A 21,675-nucleotide genomic window follows, 5' to 3' on the forward strand; every position below is an offset into this window, starting at 1 on the left:
AAAAAAAAAAAAAAAAAACAGAGGTTCTCACTGTGTCACCTTGGTTGGAGTGTAGTGACTTAATTTTAGCTCACTGGAGCCTCGAACTCCTGGGCTACAGTGATCCTCCCACTTCAGCCTCCTAAAGTGCTGGGGTTATAAGCATGAGCCATCATGCTTAGCTCATTTTTCAATTTTTTATGTTCAGTAGAGACAGTCTCATTATATTGCCCAGGCTGGTCTCAAGCTCCTGGGCTTAAGCAATCCTCCTGCCTCAGCTTCCTCAAGTGCTGATATTACAGGGCTGTGTTCTTAACAGCTCTACCAAGGGCAGCTGCTGCTGCGAGGGCGTCTGGAGGGAGAGGGCTGAGCAGGGTTATAGACGTCAGTATAAGACATAATTACGAGAGATGGGGAGTGTCAGAGATGAACGGAGAGAGATGGAAACCAATCTCAACAGGAAACAGAAGTTTGATCTCTTGTGTGGCAAACGACTATGAAAAATAAACAAGCAGAAGGCTCTCCACTCGCCTTACTCCAACCCACCAAAGCCTCATGCTGGACAGCAGGGCTTTGCGACATGATTAACCATCCATATCATGCTGTCATAGAAAACCAGACCCTGTCCTCCTGGCTACTGGGAAAGTCCCCAAAGCAGGTGGGGAAGCAGTGTGGCCAGGGGGCGCCATCTTGGTGGTGAGCTAGAGCCGGGATCAGATCACCGCTCTGCGGCTTAGCAGCGTGGGACCTGTGACTGGGTACTAGCCCATTCTGAATATACCGAGCTTCCTCATCAGTAACATGGTGGGAGTAGTAATATCCACCCTCAACAGGGCTGTTGGGAGGGTTAAATGAGGTAAAAGCAATCGAGCAGTTGGCAAAGTGACTGGCACAGAAGGACCCTAAAAGCACATGGGCAAAGCTGTTATTACAACCGAAATACTGAAGAAATAAACGACATTCTCAGCTCCTCATGTCTGAGAAGGTCTCTTGGGCAAACTGGACTCAACACACAGCCTAAGTGATAGGTCCCTCCAACGGAGAGTGCCTTCACGCTGGAAGTTTCCTTCTCTCTCTACCTATTCTCCATGGAGTAACAGTCCAGAACAAGTCACCCAAGCAAGGACAGACGGATCCCAGACAGCTGGAGAAACGTGTGGAGCAGGCAACCTCCTCAGTGCTTCACAGGCAGAGCCCAGCAGAAGAGACCTAGCTAGTATCTCTTTGAAAAAGGAACGTGGCAGGCATGGTGGCTCATGCCTGTAATCTCAGCACTTTGGGAGGCTGAACTGGGAAGACTGTTTGAGGCCAGGAGTTCAAGACCAGCTGGGCAAGATAGGGAGACCCTGTCTCTACCAAAAAAATTTTAGAAATTAGCTAGGTATGGTGGCATGCACCTGTAGTCACAGCTACTCAGGAGGCTAAGGCAGAAGCATTGCTTGGGCCCAGGAATTCAAGGCTGCAGTGAGCTATGATCCCCTCACTGTACTTCCGTGTCTAAAGAAAAAAAAAAAAAGAAAGAATGAAAAAGGAAGAGGGGTAAAGTGAGAGTTTGGGCCAGGCACAGTGGCTCACGCTTGTAATCCCAGCATGTGGGGAGGCCGAGGACAAGGTCGGGAGATTGAGACCATCCTGGCCAACATGGTGAAACCCTGTCTCTACTAACAATACAAAAATTACCTGGGCATGGTGGCCCGTGCCTGTAATCCCAACTACTTGGGAGGCTGAGGCAGGAGAATAGCTTTAACCTGAGAGTTGGATGTTGCAGTAAGCCGAGATTGTGCCACTGCACTCCAGCCTGGAGACAGAGCAAGACTCTGTCTCAAAAAAAAAAAAAAATTGGGGGGACGGGGGGAGAATTTTAACAGCTTAAAAGGCAGCTTAAAAGGGTGATTTCTCACCTCTTCCCCAATCAGAACAGCAGTGGGCCTTGCAGTTCTTCATTTCTTAGAGTCCATGAAAGGAGGGCCAGGCGTCTGGGGTCCTGAGGTCTACATCTGTAACAGGAGGATAACATTCACTCTTCAGACTCACTCACTTTCATTCCGCATGCACTCATTAAGCAACTGCTACGGGCCATGCACTGCTCTAGATGCTGGGGATACAGAAAGAAACAAATCAGACAAAAATCCCTGCCTTTGCAGAGCTCACATTCCAAGGAGGATGGTGTAGAAAGCAAACAAATACATAACATCAGACCATGATAAATGCCAGGAAGAAAAATAAAGCAGAAGACAGAGTCAGGGAGGGCCATTTTAGACAGGATGCTGAGGAAGGCCTTTGGGAGGTGGTGTCGCAGATACCTCAATAAAGTAAATCATGCATGCACACACGCAAAGATACTTACACACATATAGCCAAGAACACAGTGCCTGCTATAGGAAACTAAGGTGATCTAATTTGACAGTTAAGAGTGCTATCTCAGCTCACGCCTGTAATCCCAGCACTTTGGGAGGCTGAGGCAGGCAGATCACGAGGTCAGGAGTTTGAGACTAGCCTGATCAACGTGATGAAACCTGTCTTTACTAAAAATACAGAAAATTAGCACACTCTAATCCCAGCTACTCAGGAGCCTGAGAAGGGAGAATCGCTTGAACCTGGGAGGCAGAGGTTACAATAAGCCAAGATCATGCCACTGCACTCCAGCCTGGGCAACAGGGTGAGCTCTGTCTCAAGACAAACAAACAAAAACAGGAGTGCTCTCTCAGGGTATGCTTGTTAAGCAAAAAACAAAGGCAGAAGAATAATTAATAACAATAATAATTAATAATAATAAAGAGAGCTCCAGGGCTTGCACTAGAATCCTCACAAAACCTGTACTCTCTCCACATTTTCCAAAATGTGACCCCTGAGAATTACAAATACATGATTTGTTTTTTCGTTTTTTGAGATAGAGTCTTGCTCTGTTGCACCGTGCTGGAGTGCAATGGTGTGATCTTGGCTCACAGCAATCTCCGCCTCCCAAGTTCAAGCAATTCTCCTGCCTCAGCCTCCAGAGTAGCTGGGATTACAGGTGCACACCACCACGCCCAGCTAATTTTTGTATTTTTAGTAGAGATGGGGTTTCACCATGTTGGCCAAGCTGGTCTTGAACTCCTGACCTCAAATGATCTGCCTGCCTTGGTCTCCCAAAATTCTGGGATTACAGGCGTGAGCCACCATGTTCTTTTCATTTTCTGGCTTAGCAGCACACACCAGACACGGAAGGCCCCTCCTATCAGGGCCTTACTCTACCTTCCCAGCTGCAAGGTATTCCACTGCACAGACAAACCCAGCCGATTTCTCTAGTGCCCTATTAAGGCACATACAAGCCATTTCCCCTCTACTGCTCTGAAAAGCACTGCTGTAATGAACAACTTTGAACAAAGATCATGCCTCACACTTGGGAACATCTGTAGGTGAAGCTTCCTAGAAGTGGAGCTGCTGGGGCGAAGGATGGGTGTGTGCCGGCTCAGACTCAAAGGAATGGCCAGAGTCCCCTCCAAAGTGACAGTTCTGCTTTCCCTCCCACTAGCTCCAGAGAAGCCTGCCTGGCCCCCCACACCCTTGCATCACAGCCCACAGCATGTGCACATGCCCTTCCGAGAAGTGCAAAGTAGTATCTCAGCATGATTTTAATTGGCATTTCTCTTACTATGCCCAGAGTCAGGTATCTTTCCATGTGTCTGAGAGGCACTTCCTGTTTCTACGGATGCCGCCCATGTCAGTGTGGGGGACTGTCATCTCCCTGGACAGTATTCTCATGCCAATATTCAAAGCCCTCCTACCTTTCTTGCCCTCTCCCCTCTCTTATGCACCCCACTCTCTATACTGTAAAAGCCGTGAGGCCCCACACCCTGCAAAGCCTGCAAGGTCAAGTATGATTGGCTCTGTCTGCTTCCTGCACCTTCTACGGCTCCACTCCCTTCTCACTCACGCTGCTTCATGTCTGGGCCTTTCAGTTCTTCCAGACTGGCTCTACCCACCTCAGGGTCTTTTTATATATTCAGTCCCCACCCCTACCCTGGACTCACCCCTGCCACCACCACTCCCTTAGACTGGCAAACTCCTACTGATGCTCTCAGCCTCAGCATCACCTCCCCAACTAGTTACATGACTTGGCACCCAGTTTTTTTCCTCCACCATTCACTGCCTGTTTATTTGGGTGCTTTTTTTTTTCTTTTAGACAACATCTCACTGTCGCCCAGGCTGGAGTGCAGTGGCGGGATCATAGCTCAACCTCCCAGGCTTAAACAATCATCCCACCTCAGCCTCCTAAGTAGTTGGGACCACAGGTGTGGACCACAATGCCTGGCTAGTTTTTGTATTGTTTGTAGAGATGGAGTTTCAGCATGTTGTCTGGGCTGGTCTCGAAGTCCTGGCCTGAAGCAGTCTGCCTACCTCAGCCTTGCACAGTGCCAGGATTCCTAGCTGAGTGATTCAGACAAGTCACTGTGCTCCATTTTCCTTTTCTCCTTATGTTACTACTATCACTTCATTCATTCCCTTAGCAACGTTTAGTAAGGTGCATATTTGGTGGAAAGGGCCATACCTTTAACAAAACAGACTTGGTTCCTGCCTTTATGGAGCTGACATTAAAGGGAGGGGGATGTTCTGATCAGGTCAGCTGAGTAGCTCAGGAAAGAAGGGTGGGGTGGGCTTCGGAGCAGGCCCTTGGGAGTGTGTTGAATCAGACACCTGAAAGAGGAGTCGGCATCAGCCAGGCCACAAGAGGTGGGGTAGCGGGAGCATGGCAGGAGAGCCAAGAAAGCAGCCCAGGAGCAAGGAACAGACATCGTGCCTTCAAGGGGCAAGGAGCAGACATCGTGCATTCAAGGAGCACAAGCCCGGCAGGGCACAGGGATCTGCAGGATGAGGTAAGGGAGGGCAGCAGGCAGGGCCAGAGCACACAGGGTCTGGGGGGCCACAATGAAGAGCTGGCCATCCTATAAGGAGCTGCAGTGAGATTTCAGTATCACTATGGTCAAGAAGTGTAGCCCAACTGCTGTCCGTTGGCATCCTGCTTAAATGATGGCAGTTTAGAGGTCCTAGGAAGATGTTACAGTAGGCACGTGGCAAGGAACAGGGGGGCAATGACCTCATCCCTGCCTGTAGCTGATTGGCTGGGAGTGGGTGGGGGGCACCTGACCCAGCTAAGCCTGTCACAAGAACCCCTTCCTTGGCCCCGGTTAGTCCAGAGGAGACATCCTCCCCTCCTAGGGTTGTTTTGGACTTGGGCTGAGAGAACATGGGGTGGGGTGACTGTCTTTGGGGGGCTTGTACTGCAAGGTATACTGCTCAGCAGTCTGTGATGTCCAGGCTTCCCGTCTAGTAGAAGAAAAAGGAGAAAGAGAAACTGAATATTAGAGAATGAATAATGCAGATCTAAAGGTAGGGAGTGAACAAGTGAGGAAGAGAATGCAGATACAGTGGCATGCGTGTCCTGGATATTCCAATCCCAGCACCCAGCCTCCTCTTCCCTTATGGGAGGTTTTGCAACTAGCCTGCTAGTGTGAGCTCACCCCTATTATTAGTGATTGGTTTGGGGAAGATCACATGACTAGTGCTAGGTCCAATAAGAGAGGAACTCTGAGGTTTTGCATGATGGTTAGGGGATAGACACCCTCTCTAACACTCAAGACAGGGATAAGGACACAGGCCTGAACAGGTGCTGGCAGCTGGTGTCCAACTTTCAGGGGAACCAGGTTTGAGGATGACACTGACATCAGAGGGAACAATCAAGAGACAGAAAGAAAATGGGTCACTGGCAATAGCCCCAGGCTCCTGGACCAGCGAGCCCAGACATCTGCCCCACCTCTGGGCTTTCCAGTGGAAGGAGCCAATCCTTTCCCCTAAAATTTATGTCTGTTTGAGTTGGTGTTTCTGCTACTTGCAACCAAGGAACTGACTGGTCATGAGGCTTTGCTTCAGGTCTCTGGGCTGCCCCAGCAGCCTCTGGTTAAATGCTCACTTTTTGCCTAAATTGCTGCAATATAGGAATTTGGCCAATGACTCAACTTGTCCACCCCTCCCCCTCTAGAATGGGGATAATTATATACACTTGATTGAGCTGTTAAATGGATTAAAAATGATTTAAAGACTGTCTAGCACATTGTAAATTCTCAGCACGTTAGCAATTATTATTCGAAAGTACTGAAGGGTGGCTAAAAAGTCCCAATCCCAGGGAGCAATCAGCCACACCCCTCCCCCCATCTTGTTTGTGGTCCCTTTGTTCAGATTAGCAAGTCCCTTCTTCACAAACAGTCCCAGAGAACAGCTAGCCCAGTTTCTGTCAGAAGGGTAGCAAATCTGGCCTGGGAGTAGGGATGGGGGGTGGATCTGAAATGAAAGAGATTTGACTCAACTTCTCCGGTAGCTGGCTGGTGGAGGAAGCCCTCATGAGCTCATTTCTCCATCAGATACAAGCTGGGGTCTAAAGTTTCAAAACACAGGCTGGGGCACGCTGGCACAGTCTCGAGAGAGGACAAAGGAAAGAGCCGAGATGGAGGAGAAACGGTGACACGGCAGGTTCCACAGCGAGGAGGCTCCCGGGCTGGATTCCAGCCACATCCGCTCTCTGGACAGCTATGAGGCTGCAGGAACAAGGGACCCCGCCACGTCTGTATTTACAGCTGGGAACTGGCAGTGGCACGGGAAACTCGGAAATAAACTCCAGTCAGGAAGTGAGAAGTGCAAGATGCTTCCATAGCAACGCCCATCTGGGGATCCCCGCCCACAGCTGGAATCATTCAGAAGCGGGGCTTATCGAGAGATGTACACCAAATTCATGTTTTCCATTTGCACCCAGAATATGACACTTAAACTATACTTCCTTGGGGAGCCTCTGTGAATAATCCCCCTGTACTACAGCTCAAAAAATCCCATTCTTCTGCAGAGCACTCAGAACACATGACTTATTCATATGGCTATGTGGTTCTTGTGTTTTCTCCCTGGCTCCTCCACCAGGGAGGAGCTGTGCCTGCCTTGCTTATTGGTGCCTGGCCCAGAGTAGGGTCTTCAGTCAATGTTTACCATAAACTCTCCTGTTTTAGTTTTATTTTATTTTTTCAGATGTAGTCTCACTCTGTCACCTAGGCTGGAGTGTATGATCTCGGCTCACTGCAACCTCCACCTCCTGGGTTCAAGCAATTCTCATGCCTCAGCTTCCTAAGCAGCTGGGACTACAGGGGTATGCCTCCACACTCGGCGAATTTTTTTGTATTTTTAGTAGAGATCGGGTTTCACCAGGCTGATCATGCTGGTCTCAAACTCCTGGCTTCAAGTGATCTGCCTGCCTTGGCCTCCCAAAGTGCTGGAATTACAGACGTGAGCCACCGTGCCCCACCAGTACACCAATGTAACAGCAGCATTATTCACTATAACCAAAAGGTGGAAGCATCACAAGTGTCCATCAACAAACAGATAAGCAAAATGTCACATACATATCATTATTATTTAGCCTTAACTATGAACTGAAATATTATTTAGCCTTCAAAAGGAAGGAAGTTCTGATACATACAACATGAATGAACCTTAAAGACATACTAAGTGAAATATGACAGTCACAAAAGGACAAATACTGGATTCCACTCACAGGAGAGACAGCCGTCAATCTCATGGAGACGGAAAATAGAAAGGTGGCTGCCAAGGACTGGGGGTTTGGGGATGGAGAATATTGTTTTTCAAATACAGAGTTTCAGTTTGCAAGATGAAAAATGTTCTGTGCATGGATGGATGATGACAGCTGCACAACCATGTGAATGTACTGAATGCCACTGAACTGCACACTTAAGGTACATTTTTTTTGGTAGGTGTATTTATTAGTAAACAACTGGTCATAATATGAGAAAATTAAACACCTGACGTCTAGATTACCAAATCAGCTGTGTGTATTTTCTTTTTTACAGTTTCCTTTTACAGTTTCCTGACAAAAACTGTTTAGGCCGGGCGTGGTGGCTCACTCCTGTAATCCCAGCACTTTGGGAGGCTAAGACGGGTAGATCGCCTGAGGTCAGGAGTTCGAGACCAGCCTGGCCAACATAGTGAAACCCTATCACTACTAAAAATATAAAAAATTAACTGGGCGTGGTCGCACATGCCTGTAATCCCAGCTACTTGGGAGGCTGAAGCAGGAGAATCACTTGTAACCAGGAGGCAGAGGTTGCAGTGAGCCAAGATATCGCACCACTGCACTCCAGCCTGGGCAACAAGAGTAAGATTCTGTCTCAAAAAAAAAACAAAAAAAACCTATTTATACTTAAAGTATGCAACTTGTATATACGTATACATTATGATAGAATCACCACAATCAAGCTAGAGCTAATTATAAAATAGAAAAAAATGGCCAGGCATGGTGGCTCCCGCCTGTAATCCCAGCACTTTGGGGGATCAAGGCAGGTGGATCACGAGATCAGGAGTTCAAGACCATCCTGGCCAATATGGTAAAACCCTGCCTGTACTAGAAATACAAAAATTAGCCAGGTATGATGGCAGGCGCCTATAGTCCCAGCTACTTGGGAGGCTAAGGCAGAAGAAGCTTGAACCCAGGAGGCGGAGGTTGCAGTGAGCCGAGACCATGCCACTGCACTCCAACCTGGGTGACAGAGCGAGACTCTGTCTCAAAAAAATAAAAAAGAAAAAAATTTATGTTACCCATATCGTGCCACAATAAAACTTTTAAATGGTTAAATGGTAAATTTCATGTTATGTATATTTTATCATAATTAAAAAGTACTAAAAAAACTGCAGGGCCAGGCACGGTGGCTCACACCTGTGATCTCAGCATTTTGGGAGGCTGAGGTGGCAGGATTGCTTGAGCCCAGGAGTTTGAGACCATCCTGAGCAACACAGCAAGACCCAGTCTCTGTGAATAATAAAATACATTAGCCAGGCGTGGTGGGGCATGCCTGTGGTCATAACTATTTGGGAGGCTGAGGCAGGAGGATCACCTTTGCTAAGAGGTTGAGGCTGAAGTGAGCTACGATTGCCCCACTGCACTCCAGCCTGGGAGACAGGGCAAGACCCTGTTTCAAAAAATTTTTTTTAAGTTTTTAAAAATCTGGTTCTTTCTCAAGATCAGAAGAACTACAAATGAATTAGAGTTCTCTCATCTCAAGAGAAAGATGGGAGAGAACATGAATATCTAGAACAAGATTGGGCAGGTGGAGGAATGGAGGTTGAGGGATCATCTTTGATATCAAGAACTTTCTGAGTAGAAATGTTATAGGCCTCTAGTACACCTTGAGGAAGGTTGGGGTGCAAACTTCTTTGGACACTCAAACATTAAGCAGAGAGCTTTATTCTTAACTCCACTCAACCTCCCCAGAAGCCAAGCTCCCGTGATTTCTTAACTTTTTAACATTTTTCCTGTTTATGAAAGTAGTATATATTTTATAAATATAGATATACACATACATTTATGTTCCAAAAAACTTGGAACATAAATGTACAAAGAAGACTATAAAGTTACCCATACTCTCCCCACCAAAGGGTAACCACTGTGAAGATGTTGATTCATTTCCTTCCAGTCTCTTTTTTTTCTCCAGCATGTGTGTATACAGAGAAGTAGAAAAGAGACATTTTCCCCCTTTAAAGTCTTTTGCATGCCCAAGCATGAGAAAAGAAGAAAAAAAAAGTCTTTTGCCCCTGCTTTCCTAGGAGATTTTGAACATCGAGTGAAAAATAATATTTTTCAATGGTGAAATTAAGCCTATTTCTTCAAACCATGGACTGATGGGGAAAAACGTGCTTCCCTCTTCCTCTCCTCCAATTTCTGCTTCCATCTGAACCACTATTTATAGACCAATGGTTTTTCTTTTCTTTCCTTTTTTTTTTTAAGATAGAGTCTATCTGCTCACTCTGTTGCCCAGGTTGGAGTACAATGGGGTGCTCTCGGCTCACTGAAACCTCTGACTCCTCGGTTCAAGCGATTCTCCTGCATCAGCCTCCAGAGTAGCTGGGATTACAGGCACCCACCACCCTGCCCAGCTAATTTTTTATATTTTTAGTAGATACAGATTTCACCATTTTGTCCAGGTTGGTGTCGAACTCCTGACCTCAGGTGATCCACCCGTCTTGGCCTCCCAAAGTGCTGGGATTACAGGCGTGAGCCATTGTGCCCAGCTGACCAAGATTCTTAATCCTAACTGTGCTTGCCCATTACAACAGGATACAGTAATAGTGTCATAGCCACTACTAATTGAGGAACAACTACAGAAGAGGCAGTTTCAAACACTTTAAAAAATGGTGTCTAATTTAATCCTTAAATCCTATGAGGCAGGTACTATCATTTTACAGATGAGGAAACTGAGGCACAGAGAAGTTAAGCAACTTTCTCAAGGTCACATGGCCATTAAGTGGGGGGGGGGGCGGGATTTGAATCCAAGGACATCTGGCCCCAGGTACCTTCTTTCCCCTGGTCCACACTGCTTAAGACCCTGGCAGTCATGACCAAGTATAAGCTTCATTCAGGGCTAAGTTCCCAGTGTCCCTATCACCAGGTTTGTCATGATTTTTCATACTTCTCTCCAGACTCATCCTGCTTCCTAAAGGAAATGAGAAATTACTGGAATTCAGCAGAAGTGAGACAGCCGGAAGCTACAGCTGACCACACGCACATGTGGGTCTCCCACTGGGCTACCCAAGAAACATTCTTAAACGATGACCTTTCTGGAGCAACCAGGGGTCAGTATCTGGGTGGATCGCCCGCCTGGACCGAGACCCACCCAGTGCCAGATGGACTGCAGAGGCCACTCCCTGACGTCCACAGGCAGCGGAATGGAGAGCAGGTCGAGCACTGGAAAACTCAGCCCACCACCCACTTCCATGTGCAAATGGAGAGAAGGCTGGGGGCGGCCGCCTGTTTAACAAGGATGGGCAAGGACTACTCATGTGTGTCCAGGAGCGGGCCTGGAGTTAATATTTAGTCACTGTGGAAGACTGGCCAGTTACTTTTTTTTTTTTTTTTTTTCCTTTTTGAGACACAATCTCCTCTGTTTCCCAGGCTGGAGTGCAGTGGCGCGATCTCAGCTCACTGCAACCTCCACCTCCCTGGTTCAAGCAATTCCCCTGCCTCAACCTCCTGAATAGCTGGGATTACAGGTGCTGGCCAGCACGCCTGGCTAATTTTGGCCAGCTATATTTTTGCTGTCATTACACAGGTCCCGGAGAAGAGCAGCTTGAGGCTCCCTCCACCCTACGGTAAAACCAGGCCCACCAGCGAGAGGGATCCCAGGTGTCAATCACTGGGGGGTTTGGTCTCCTCCTCAGAAGAAGAAAAGAGATGAGAAATTGATGCTTTGGCCTGAAATCCACTATCTGTCCAGCTGCTGAACCAGAAAAGGTCTCCCCACAAAGGGGATCACTGGAGCAAATGACGGGGTGAATGGAGAGTTTGAAGGTGGTCATTTACCCATCACTACCCTGACTACCCTGGCTAGGGACCTTCCCAACTGCCTGTGGGCAGCAGGATTGCAGTGCTTTTCAGTCACACAATGTGTGTGTGTGTGCGTGTGTGTGTGTGTGAGAGAGAGAGAGAGAGAGAGGGCTGGTTCTTGTTCTGTTAACATACTTAAAAAAAAAAAAAAAAGGCTGGGCATGGTGATTCACGCACTGAGGCAGGTGGATCACGAGGTCAAGAGATTGAGACCAAACAACATGGTGAAACCCTGTCTCTACTAAAAATACAAAAATTAGCTAGGCATGGTGGCATGTGCCTGTAGTCCCAGCTACTCAGTAGGTTAAGGCAGGAGAATCGCTTGAAACTGGAAAGGTGGAGGTTGCAGTGAGCAGAGATCCCACCACTGCACTCCAGCCTGGAGACAGAGCTAGACTCAGTCTAAAAAAAAAAAAAAAAAATTGCTAAAACAGTAGGGAGCAAGGTGAAACAAACTCTCATGTACCCAAAAATCATGAAGCATTTTAAAGCAAATACCAGATATCATCTCATTTCCACTTTATGCATTTCCATTTGCAGCTCTGAAAAACATGGACATTTTCCTACATGTCCATAATATCAGGCTGGTTCCATTACTGATCAAAATTACTATGTCCCACCACATGCTCCTGGAAAAAATTATTATGAATTCTTTCCTAGAAGATAAGACACAGGACTGGCAGAGGAACAAGGAAATGGGTCATCTCAGCCTGCAGTAATAGAGTAATGCCTTTCTGGAGTGACTCTTGGCAATACAAATCCAAAAAGGTTTAATAAACCGTGAGTCGCTTCTGACTCAGCTCTTCCATTCATGCACTCATCACAAAAATACTTACTGATGTCTACCATGTGCCTGGCAGTGCCCTAAGCATTCTTCTCTCTGGTACAGATGTGGAAACTAAGGCACAGAGAGGTAAAGCCACTTGCTCAGGGTTATCCAACTCTTACAAGCCACAGCTGGGATTTGAATCCAAGGAGTCCAGGTTTAAATGGCAACACAAGATCCTGGCAAGGTGCCATTTGGGGCCTTCTACCAATTGGGAGACCAGTACTCTAGGTTCCAAAGACCACTCTCTCTTTTTCTTTGAGATAGAGCCTCACTCTGTTTTCCAGGCTGGAGTGCAGCGGCGCAATCTCAGCTCACTGTAACCTCCGTCTCCCGGGTTCAAGCAATTCTCATGCCTCAGCCTCCCAAGTAGCTGGGATTACAGGCATGTGCCACCATGCCTGGCTAATTTTTGTATTTTTAGTAGAGACTGGGTTTCACCATGTTGTCCAGGCTGGTCTCAAACTTGTGACGTCAAGTGATCCTCCTGCCTCAGCCTCCCAAAGTGCTGGGATTATAGGTATGAGCCACTACACCTAGCCCAAAGAGCATTCTCTAACAGTACTGGTGAATGCCTACCATGTGGAATCTTCCCAAACCCTATGTATGGGGCAGGGATGATTACATTAGTCCCACTTTTCAGACAAGAAAACTAAAGCACAGAAGATGATGGTATCTATTAAAAGTTGTACATATACTTGTGGATATTATGTTGTATATCTAGTATCCCTGCCTCATCTTCCCCCACTTACTCTAAAATACCACCTTCTTGGATAGGCATACGATGCAATTGGAATATTCTCTGGGGCTGGTATAAAAATACTGAGGATTGGCCAGGTGCAGTGGCTCATGCCTGTAATCCCAGCATTTTGGGAGGCTGAGGCAGTCAGATCACTTGAGGTCAGGAGTTTCAGACCAGCCTCACCAACATGGTGAAATCCCATCTCTACTAAAAATACAAAAACTAGCCGGGCGTGGTTGCAGGTGTCTGTAATTCCAGGTAATTGGGAGGCTGAAGCAGAGAGAATTGCTTGAATTCGGGAGGCAGAGGGTGTAATGAGCTGAGATGGGACAAGTGCATTCCAGCCTGGGCCACAGAACAAGACTCTGTTGGACTCTGCTGCACTGCAAGGATGGCGGTGGAGGATTGTGGAGATGTTGGTCAAAGTACATAAAGTTTCGGTTAGGAGAAATAAGCTCAAAAGAGCTACTGTTCATCATGGTAGCAACAATTACTAACAATACATTGCATAATCCAAAATTGCTGAGAGAGTAGACTTTAGGTGTTCTCACTACAAAAAAAAATAAGTGAGGTAATGCATTATGTTAAATGGCTTGACCCAGACATTCTAAAAGGTACACATATATCAAAACAGCATGTTGTACACCATAAATATATGTAATGTTTACTTATCAATTAAAAAAAACAAAGGCTGGGCTCCCATCTGTAATTTCAGCTACTTGGGAGGCTGAGGAGGAAGGATCATTCGTGCCCAGGAGGTTAAGGCTGCAGTGAGCTGTGATCAAACCACTACACTCCAGCCTGGATAACAGAGCAAGACCATCTCTAAATAAATAAATACTGGCTGGGTGTAGTGGCTCACGCTTGCAATCCCAGCACTTTGGTTGGCCAAGGCAGGAGGATCTCTTGAGGCCAGGAGTTTGAGACCAACTCTGGCAATGCAGTGAGACCTCATCTCTATACACATACACACCCAAAAAATTTAAAAATTAGACAGGCATGGTGGTGCACGCCTGTAGTCCTAGTTACTTGGAGGCTGAGGTGGGAAGATTGTTTGAGGCCAGGAGTTCAAAGTTATAGTGAACTATGATCAATGCCCTTCACCCCAGGCTGGGTGACAGAGCTAAATCCGGTCTCAGAACAAAACAAACCACTGAAGACTATAAATCCTCTTTCCACTGAGTTGATAAAACAGGAGGATCTGTACCCAAGTCCAGCCTGCTGGCACAGCGAAGCCAAGGAGAGCCACAGTGGCATGTGTGAGCCCCATACTCGAATTGTGTCTGAAGCTCCCCTCCTATAGACTCCCACTTTCGGAGGCCAAGGTGGGAGGGTCATTTGAGGCCAGGAGTTCAATACCAGTCCAGGCAACATAGCAAGACGTCCACCTCTATAAAAAATTTAAAAAAAAGCTTAGACAGGTGTGGTGGTGCACACTTGTGGTCCCAGCTTCTTGGAAGGCCGAAATAGGACTGCTTGAGCCTAGGAATTCCTGCCTGCAGTGAGCTATGATCGCACAACTGCACTCCATTCCAGGCAATGGAGCAAGACCCATTTCTAAAAAAAATGAAAATAACAATTTTCCTGCTATGCATTCAAATAAAAGTACAGCTATTAAAACGCTTAAAGTGTTTATTCACACAGCACCTTGAACAATCTGGTGGAATCCTCTGACCTTGGGAAACTTGTCGGGTGGCAAGACAACATCACACCCGGTCAATGCGCTCCTATCCACTCCTTTGCACGCTCTCTCACATACATTCTGGAAACACAAAGGTTCAGATGCTAGCTCTGAACAAGCCCTCCAGAGGAGGAGCTCTCCACAGACTCCCTTGTTAGGGCTCTGATCCTGGAATGTATGCATGGTTTACACTTTCCACTTATGATGCTTCCTAGGATGGTTTAATAATAATAACCTGGCCAACACAGTGAAACCGTCTCTACTAAAAATACAAAAAATTAGCCGGGTGTGGCAGTGCGTGCCTGTAATTACAGCTACTCGGGAGGCTGAGGCAGGAGAATCGACTGAACCTGGGAGGGGGAGGTTGCAGTGAGCTGAGATCGCACCACTACACTCCAGCCTGGGCAACGAGTAAAATTCCACCTTAAAAAAAATAAATAATAGCATTAAAAACAGCCAACATGCACTAAGAACTTTCTCTGTGCCAGGAGCTGCTTTAAAGCTTCATATAGATCACCTCGTGATCCCCACAGCCCCATGTGAAGTGGGTGTCATCCCCAATTCACAGATGAGGAAACTGAGGGTCAGGGGGCTGTCACTCATTCAAGGTCTCATAACTCAGATCTGACACAGCCAGGGTTTGAATCCAGCTGACTGACCGTAGGGATGCTGCCACCAGAACAACCAACAGTGACCAGGCACAACCTCTGTGCTTAGTGCCATGCCTGACACTGACCCAGCGAGTCTGAGGATCCTTCCAGGGTCACACAGCCGGGAGCACCAGAGACCCAGATCAGCCGACTTCCCACACTCACACTCGCCCAGCACAACTGACCACAGAGCCCGCACGTGGGCAATCTGAATGGAGCCTCCCTGAAGCCCTGGAGGACCTCCACTCCCAGCTTCCTTGCTGTCCCCCTTTAGCTCACGTTCTTCAGTCCAGAAAGGCCGCTTTCCTCTAAAAGGATGAAAACAGGCCCAGAAAAAACTCATGGAGACTCATGTCACCACTTTTTAAGGCCAAAGAAGAGTGGCTGGCCAATGTGGAATTTTCTAGAACCATCCCATTCAAAACTTTTTTTTTTTGAGACAGGGTCTTGCTTTGTTGCCCAGGCTGGACTGCAGTGGCGCAATCTCGGCTCACAGCAACCTCTGCCTCCCAGGTTCAAGTGATTCTCCTGCCTTAGTCTCCCAAGTAGCTGGGATTATAGGTGCATGCCACCACGCGTGGAAATTTTTGTATTTTTAATAGAGATAGGGTTCCACCATGTTGGCCAGGCTGGTCTCGAACTCCTGACCTCAAGCTATCCACCTGCCTCGGCCTCCCAAAGTGCTGGGATTACAGGCATGAGCCACCACATCCAGCCCCATTCATCATATTATTCTGTACAGTTCCACCTCTCCTGGTTGCTAGGCCTCAAGCTGACATGCTTAATTGTGCGTTATGATCATGACAGCTCACGTCATGGGGCTTACTTACCTGGAGTCCCAGGGCCTGTGCTAAGTACTCCCCAGGTACTGACTCACTCAGTGAACTCCGCAGCCTTAAGAAGTCAGGACTGTTATAACCCTTGCTGTAGAATGAAGAAATGCAGCCCACATGGAGGTGAAAGCCACTTGCCCAAAGCTCTGGAGCTGAAAGTAGTGGTTCCTGAGGCCCTGCCTGTAGCCGCATGGTGACACTGCCTCCCATGAGGATGCTTAGCCGTGGACTGAACACTGCATGAGATGACCTCAGTGAATTACCATCCTTTCTCCCTCCCTCCAGGCCAAACTCAATGAGGCAAGTATTTGAAAAAGAAGTGAAGTCACCTGCCAGTGGTCACAGCTAGTGCAGGGTGGAGCCCAGACACATCTGCCTGCAGTGTAACTCCAAGCCATCAGCTGCAAGGCTCTGTGATCTCACACCTAACTCCAAACGCCCCAAATCTCCACTGTGGTCCCAGCAAGCCCCCAAGAGAAATCTGTCTCCAGCTCCAAAATATTAGGTGAAGGGTCATCAGTGCAACAGGTCATCATCACAGGGCTGTCTTGAGTGACAGGAGCCTCCCAAATTGCAGGGCAGAAAAGAACCCAGCTGCTGCATTCCTGGGAACTATGATTGCACAGTCCCTGCCAAGCTGTCTGCACAATGGGCCTCCTGAATTCACATGCAGGTGGGGTGCATAAGCCTGGCTGGGGTTTTCCAGGGTGACAGTGGCTGACATAGCTTTCTCCCTGCCTTCAGGTTTTCCTCCATGGCCTTTGCACTGCGCATGTGGGAAGGTAGTTTTTCCCAAAACACCAGGAATGGGAACATCTGCTCCTTTCCATGCTGGCAGGGCCTTCTTCCCATCCCCAGAGAGATCAGCCAGTTTGGTCCTGTGTAGCCATCTGATGTGTCCACAGAGTGCTTAAGAGCGTGGAATTGGAAGCCAGATGACCTGGGTTCAAATCCCAGGTTTGCAACTTACTATCTTTTTTTAAAGGCCAATTAGCATTTTCTTTTTCTTTTTTTGAGACAGTCTTGCTCTGTTGCCCAGACTGGAGCTGTAGTGATGCAGTCCTGGCTCACTGCAGTGATGTAATCTCAGCTCACTGCAACCTCTGCCTCCTGGGTTTAAGTGATTCTCCTGCCTCAGCCTCCCAAGTAGCTGGGATTACAGACATGCAACACTATGCCAGGCTAATTTTTTATTTTTAATAGAAATGGGGTTTCACCATGTTGGCCATGCTGGTCTTCAACTCCTGGACTCAAATGATACACCCACCTCAGCCTCCCAAAGTGCTGGGATTCCAGGCATAAGCCACTGTGCCTGACCCCTGCCATTTACTATTAATAGCTGTGACATAGTGGACAAGTTACCTTCTCTCTCTTTGCCTCACCTTCCTCATCTGGAAAAGAAGGCTAATAACAGCATCAGTGCCACTGAGTCATTAGGGAGATTAAAAAGCACTCAGAATAGGGCCTGGCACTGAACGTCTGCTGCTGTTGGTACTAGTGGTCCAATTAAACACACGCATGCCCCTTGAGTGGATGGAGATGTCTGCTGGTCCTCTAAGAATCTATAAGCACTCACCAGTTACAAGGAAAAGAAAAAACAGATTCCAGTAAGAAACCCCACTGGGCTGCTGGCAGCAGAGGACACATTAGCCCAGACTGGGGCAGTTTACGCTGCAGGCTGACTAGCTGAGCAAGCGCTGTACTCACCATCCACCTGCAGTTATGTGACTGTTGTATTTATTCCTCGTCTCTATGCCCGGCCAGAACAGAGCGCTCCATGAAGGCAAAGCTGGTATTCCAGATCCCATTGGACCTGGCTTCTGCCAAAGTTCCACAGATGTTCACTTCGCGACCCTGCCTGTCTCACTGGCTGCTTTCCTCCCATAAGTTCAAGGTAGCGTCTAACACGCAAGAGGCCCCCAAAATATATGAATGAATGGAGGTTTTTAGATCTTTTAACAAGAACACCCACCACCTTGCCAGCCCTAAGAGAGACCCAAAAAGATGCCTCTGTCTTTACTCCAAAGTAGCTGGTGATCTGGTCCACCCAGTCACAAAGATCAAGATGTGGGTATAAAATGACCTGGGAATTCTTCCAAGGTGGTTCAGCACCCAGAAGAGGCATGGGGCTGTGGGGCAGAAACAGGAGCTGACCCCACTCCAGAATGTCACAGAGGAAACACCAGAGAAGCTGCCCTCCCCGGCTCTGCCAGGTGGAACCCTAAATAGGCATGAGGGCTGCACCGGCAAACAGAGAGCACCAGGCCAAACAAAAGGCCAGGTGGGGGCTCCACGTCAACAAGCAGCAGTGAACCCCAAATCCTCTATTCTCCAATGGCCTGGCTCAGCCAGGCCCCAGCACCCACAATGAGTGCATGGGAAGCCAAGGCTCATTCTGGCTGTGTCACCCCTACAAGCAGTGAAATTATGTAGGGGGTTAAAGAATTCATCTTGGCCGGGCGCGGTGGCTCACACCTGTACTCCCAGCACTTTGGGAGGCAGAGGCGGGTGGATCATGAGGTCAAGAGATCGAGACCATCCTGGCCAACATGGTGAAACCCCGTCTCTACTAAAAAAAATACAAAAACTAGCTGAGGGCATGGGGGCACATGCCTATAGTCCCAGCTACTCGGGAGTCTGAGGCAGGAGAATCGCTTGAACCTGGGAGGCAGAAGTTGCAGTGAGCCAAGATTGCGCCACTGCACTCCAGCCTGGGTGACAGAGTGGGACTCTGTCTCAAAAATAAAAATTTCATCCTGCTGCAGGAGGCCTGATGTGTGTTCTGGGGAATTCCCCATTCAGAAGGAGGCCTTGGGCAGGTGCTTACTCAGAGCCTCCATATCTTCATTTGTAAAACGGAGCTCAAGATAGGTACTGCAGAGCCAGGCGCAGTGGTGCAGTGAGATTATGCCTGTAATCCCAGTACTTTGGGAGTCCAAGGCACAAAGACTGCTTGAGGCCAGGAGTTCAAAGCCAGCGTAGGCAACATAGTGAGATCCGGTCTCTACTAAATATTTTTTTAAAAATTAGCCAGTCATGGTGGTGCACACCTGTAGTCTCAGCTAGTCAGAAGGCTGAAGTGGGAGGATGGCTTCAGCTCAGGAAACTGACATTGCAGTGAGCTATGACTGCGCCACTGTACTCCAGCCTAGGTGACAGAGCAAGACCTTATCTTAAAGAAAAAAAAAAAAAGGCTGGGTGCAGTGGCTCATGCTTGTAATCCCAGCACTTTGGGAGGCTGAGGTGGGCGGATGACAGGGTCAAGAGATGGAGACCATCTTGGCCAACATAGTGAAACCCCATCTCTACTAAAAATGCAAAAATTCACTGGGCGTGGTAGCACAAGCTACTTGGGAGGCTCAGGCAGGAGAATCGCTTGAACCTGGGAGGCAGATGTTGCAGTGAGCCGAGATTGAACCACTGCACTGTAGCCTGCAACAGAGCAAGACTCAGTCTCAAAACAAAACAAAGACTAGGAGCTGCCCCAGAGTTAGGAGGGTTCTGTGGGAGGAGGTATAAGGCCAGGCATGAAGAAGCACTCAAGCAGCAGTTCACTCGTTCCCTCCTCAATCATACAGGCAATGCCTCCTACACAGCAGGCGCTGTGCTGGGGAAAGCACGGGAAAGCAGACAAGGTCCCTGCTCTCATGGGGCTTCTACTCTATGAGGAGGGGAGAGGGTAAACAAATGGAATCCATTTTTGTGTGGGGGTCAGGCATAAAGAAGGCCTCACTGGGAGAGTGACTTCTAAGCAGAGAAACCCAAGAGAAGTGCAGGAGCAGCCAGAGGACTGTCTGGAGAGGTAGGGAGGACAGTCCACGCAAAGACCTTGAAGAGCAAATGTGCCTGGTGCATTCTAGGAGCAGGGAAGAGGTCAATGAGCAACGGGACAGGAAGCAAGAGGACAAGACAGGGAGGTGACAGGGCCAGAACACAGAGGCCCAGTGGGCCACAAAGAAGACACTGGCTTTTCTCTTTTTAATTTTTATTTATGTATTATTTATTTTTGAGATGGAGCCTTGCTCTGTCACCCAGGCTGGAGTAAAGTGGCACGATCTTGGCTCACTGCAACCTCCGCCTCTCAGGTTCAAGTGATTCTCCTGTTTCAGCCTCCCAAACAGCTGCGATTACAGGTGCATGCCACCATGCCCTGGCTAATTTTTATATTTTTAGTAGAGACAGGATTTCACCATGTTGGCCAGGCTGGTCTTTAACTCCCGATCTCAGGTGATCCACCCGCCTTGGCTCCCAAAGTGCTGGGATTACAGGTGTGAGCCACGACACCTGGCTTTGACTCTTCTCTTGGGTGAGATGCAGCCAAGGGAGGTCCTGAGCAGGGGAGGGACACGGCCTCAGGTGTTCACAGGCCCCAGCTGGCTGAGCGTGGAGGACAGACCAGGGCTGGTGGGGCAGGAGCAAGGGGATGATGACAGGTTGCTGCCTTAGGCTAGCGGGAGCCAAGGACGGACAGAGGGACTGTAGGAGAAGAGGAAGAGTGTGTAAACTGGGGACAATTTCCAAAAGAGATTAATACCATCAAGCCTAGAATTTTCTCTACTGTTTTTAAAAGGGAACTTATGGTGACTTCATTCTGATTTCCACTCTCCCAACACAAACACTGAACTCGGTTTATTATCCTTTCCCCACTTGTTAGTCCAGCCCCACCCACCATTTACTGAGCAGTAAAGGCGCCACGACAGTGGCTGTCAAAGTGCAGCAGACAGGAGAGGCACCAGGAGCTTGTATCCCTGGTAGGACCCTGCCCCAAACTAAAGGGGCCCTAACTACTGCTGTGGGGCCTGAGCATCAGTGTGAGTGACTAGCTGGCTCAGGGAGTCCCAGGCATGGTGAAGTTTGAGGGTGCGAGGCCGCTGGTGACCAGCTAGGGACAACTTTGCCCTGCCTCTATTCCAAGGGACATTTGTAGACACTTTTGATGATCACAGCTGGGGGTGCAGCTACTGGCATCTAGTGGGTAGAGGTCAGGGATGCTGCTCAATATCCCATAATGCACAGGACAATCCTGACATCCAAGAATGATCTGGCCCCAAAGGTCAACAGTGTCAGAGTTCACAAACTCTGCTCGAGGCTCCCACATCCGAATGGGCAGTCAATCAGCCAGGGGTCTGATAAAAATGCAGCTTGGGATTCCAAGTGCACATCCCAGATTCTACACATCTCAAAAGCCTTGACTTCTAGGCCCTTGATTCTGACAGCTGTGGTTCGGGAAACAGCATCATCTACATCACCTGGGAGCTGAGTGAAAAAGCAGACGTGGCCCGGCGCAGTGGCTCACACCTGTAATCCTGGTGCTTTGGGAGGCCAAGGCAGGTGGATCACCTGAGGTCGGGAGTTTGAGACCAGCCTGGCCAACATGGTGAAACTCTGTCTCTACAAAAAATATGAAAATTAGCTGTGCGTGGTGGCGCAAGTTTGTAATCCCAGCTACTCGGGAGGCTGAGGCCAGAGAATTGCGTGAACCCGGGAGGCAAAGGTTGCAGTGAGCCAAGATGGTGCCACTGCACTCCAGCCTGGGCGACACAGCAAGACT

The 21,675-nt window shown here is 48.3% G+C and overlaps 1 protein-coding gene across 3 annotated transcripts in view; it reads right to left on the reverse strand.

Moving 5' to 3' along the window:
* Positions 1-21,675, reverse strand: part of SIPA1L3 (signal induced proliferation associated 1 like 3) — a 293,992-nt gene that overhangs the window by 193,985 nt on the left and 78,332 nt on the right. The window contains exon 2 of one of the 3 annotated variants that reach the window (XM_037730739.1): positions 1,881-1,976. The exons of the other annotated variants lie outside the window; for them this stretch is intronic. The gene's annotated coding sequence lies outside the window, so the exon portion shown is untranslated. The remainder of the gene's footprint in view (positions 1-1,880; positions 1,977-21,675) is intronic. 3 annotated transcript variants of the gene reach the window in all.

Source organism: Cebus imitator, unplaced genomic scaffold (assembly GCF_001604975.1).
Source record: "Cebus imitator isolate Cc_AM_T3 unplaced genomic scaffold, Cebus_imitator-1.0 Scaffold356, whole genome shotgun sequence".
Taxonomy (NCBI): domain Eukaryota; kingdom Metazoa; phylum Chordata; class Mammalia; order Primates; family Cebidae; genus Cebus; species Cebus imitator.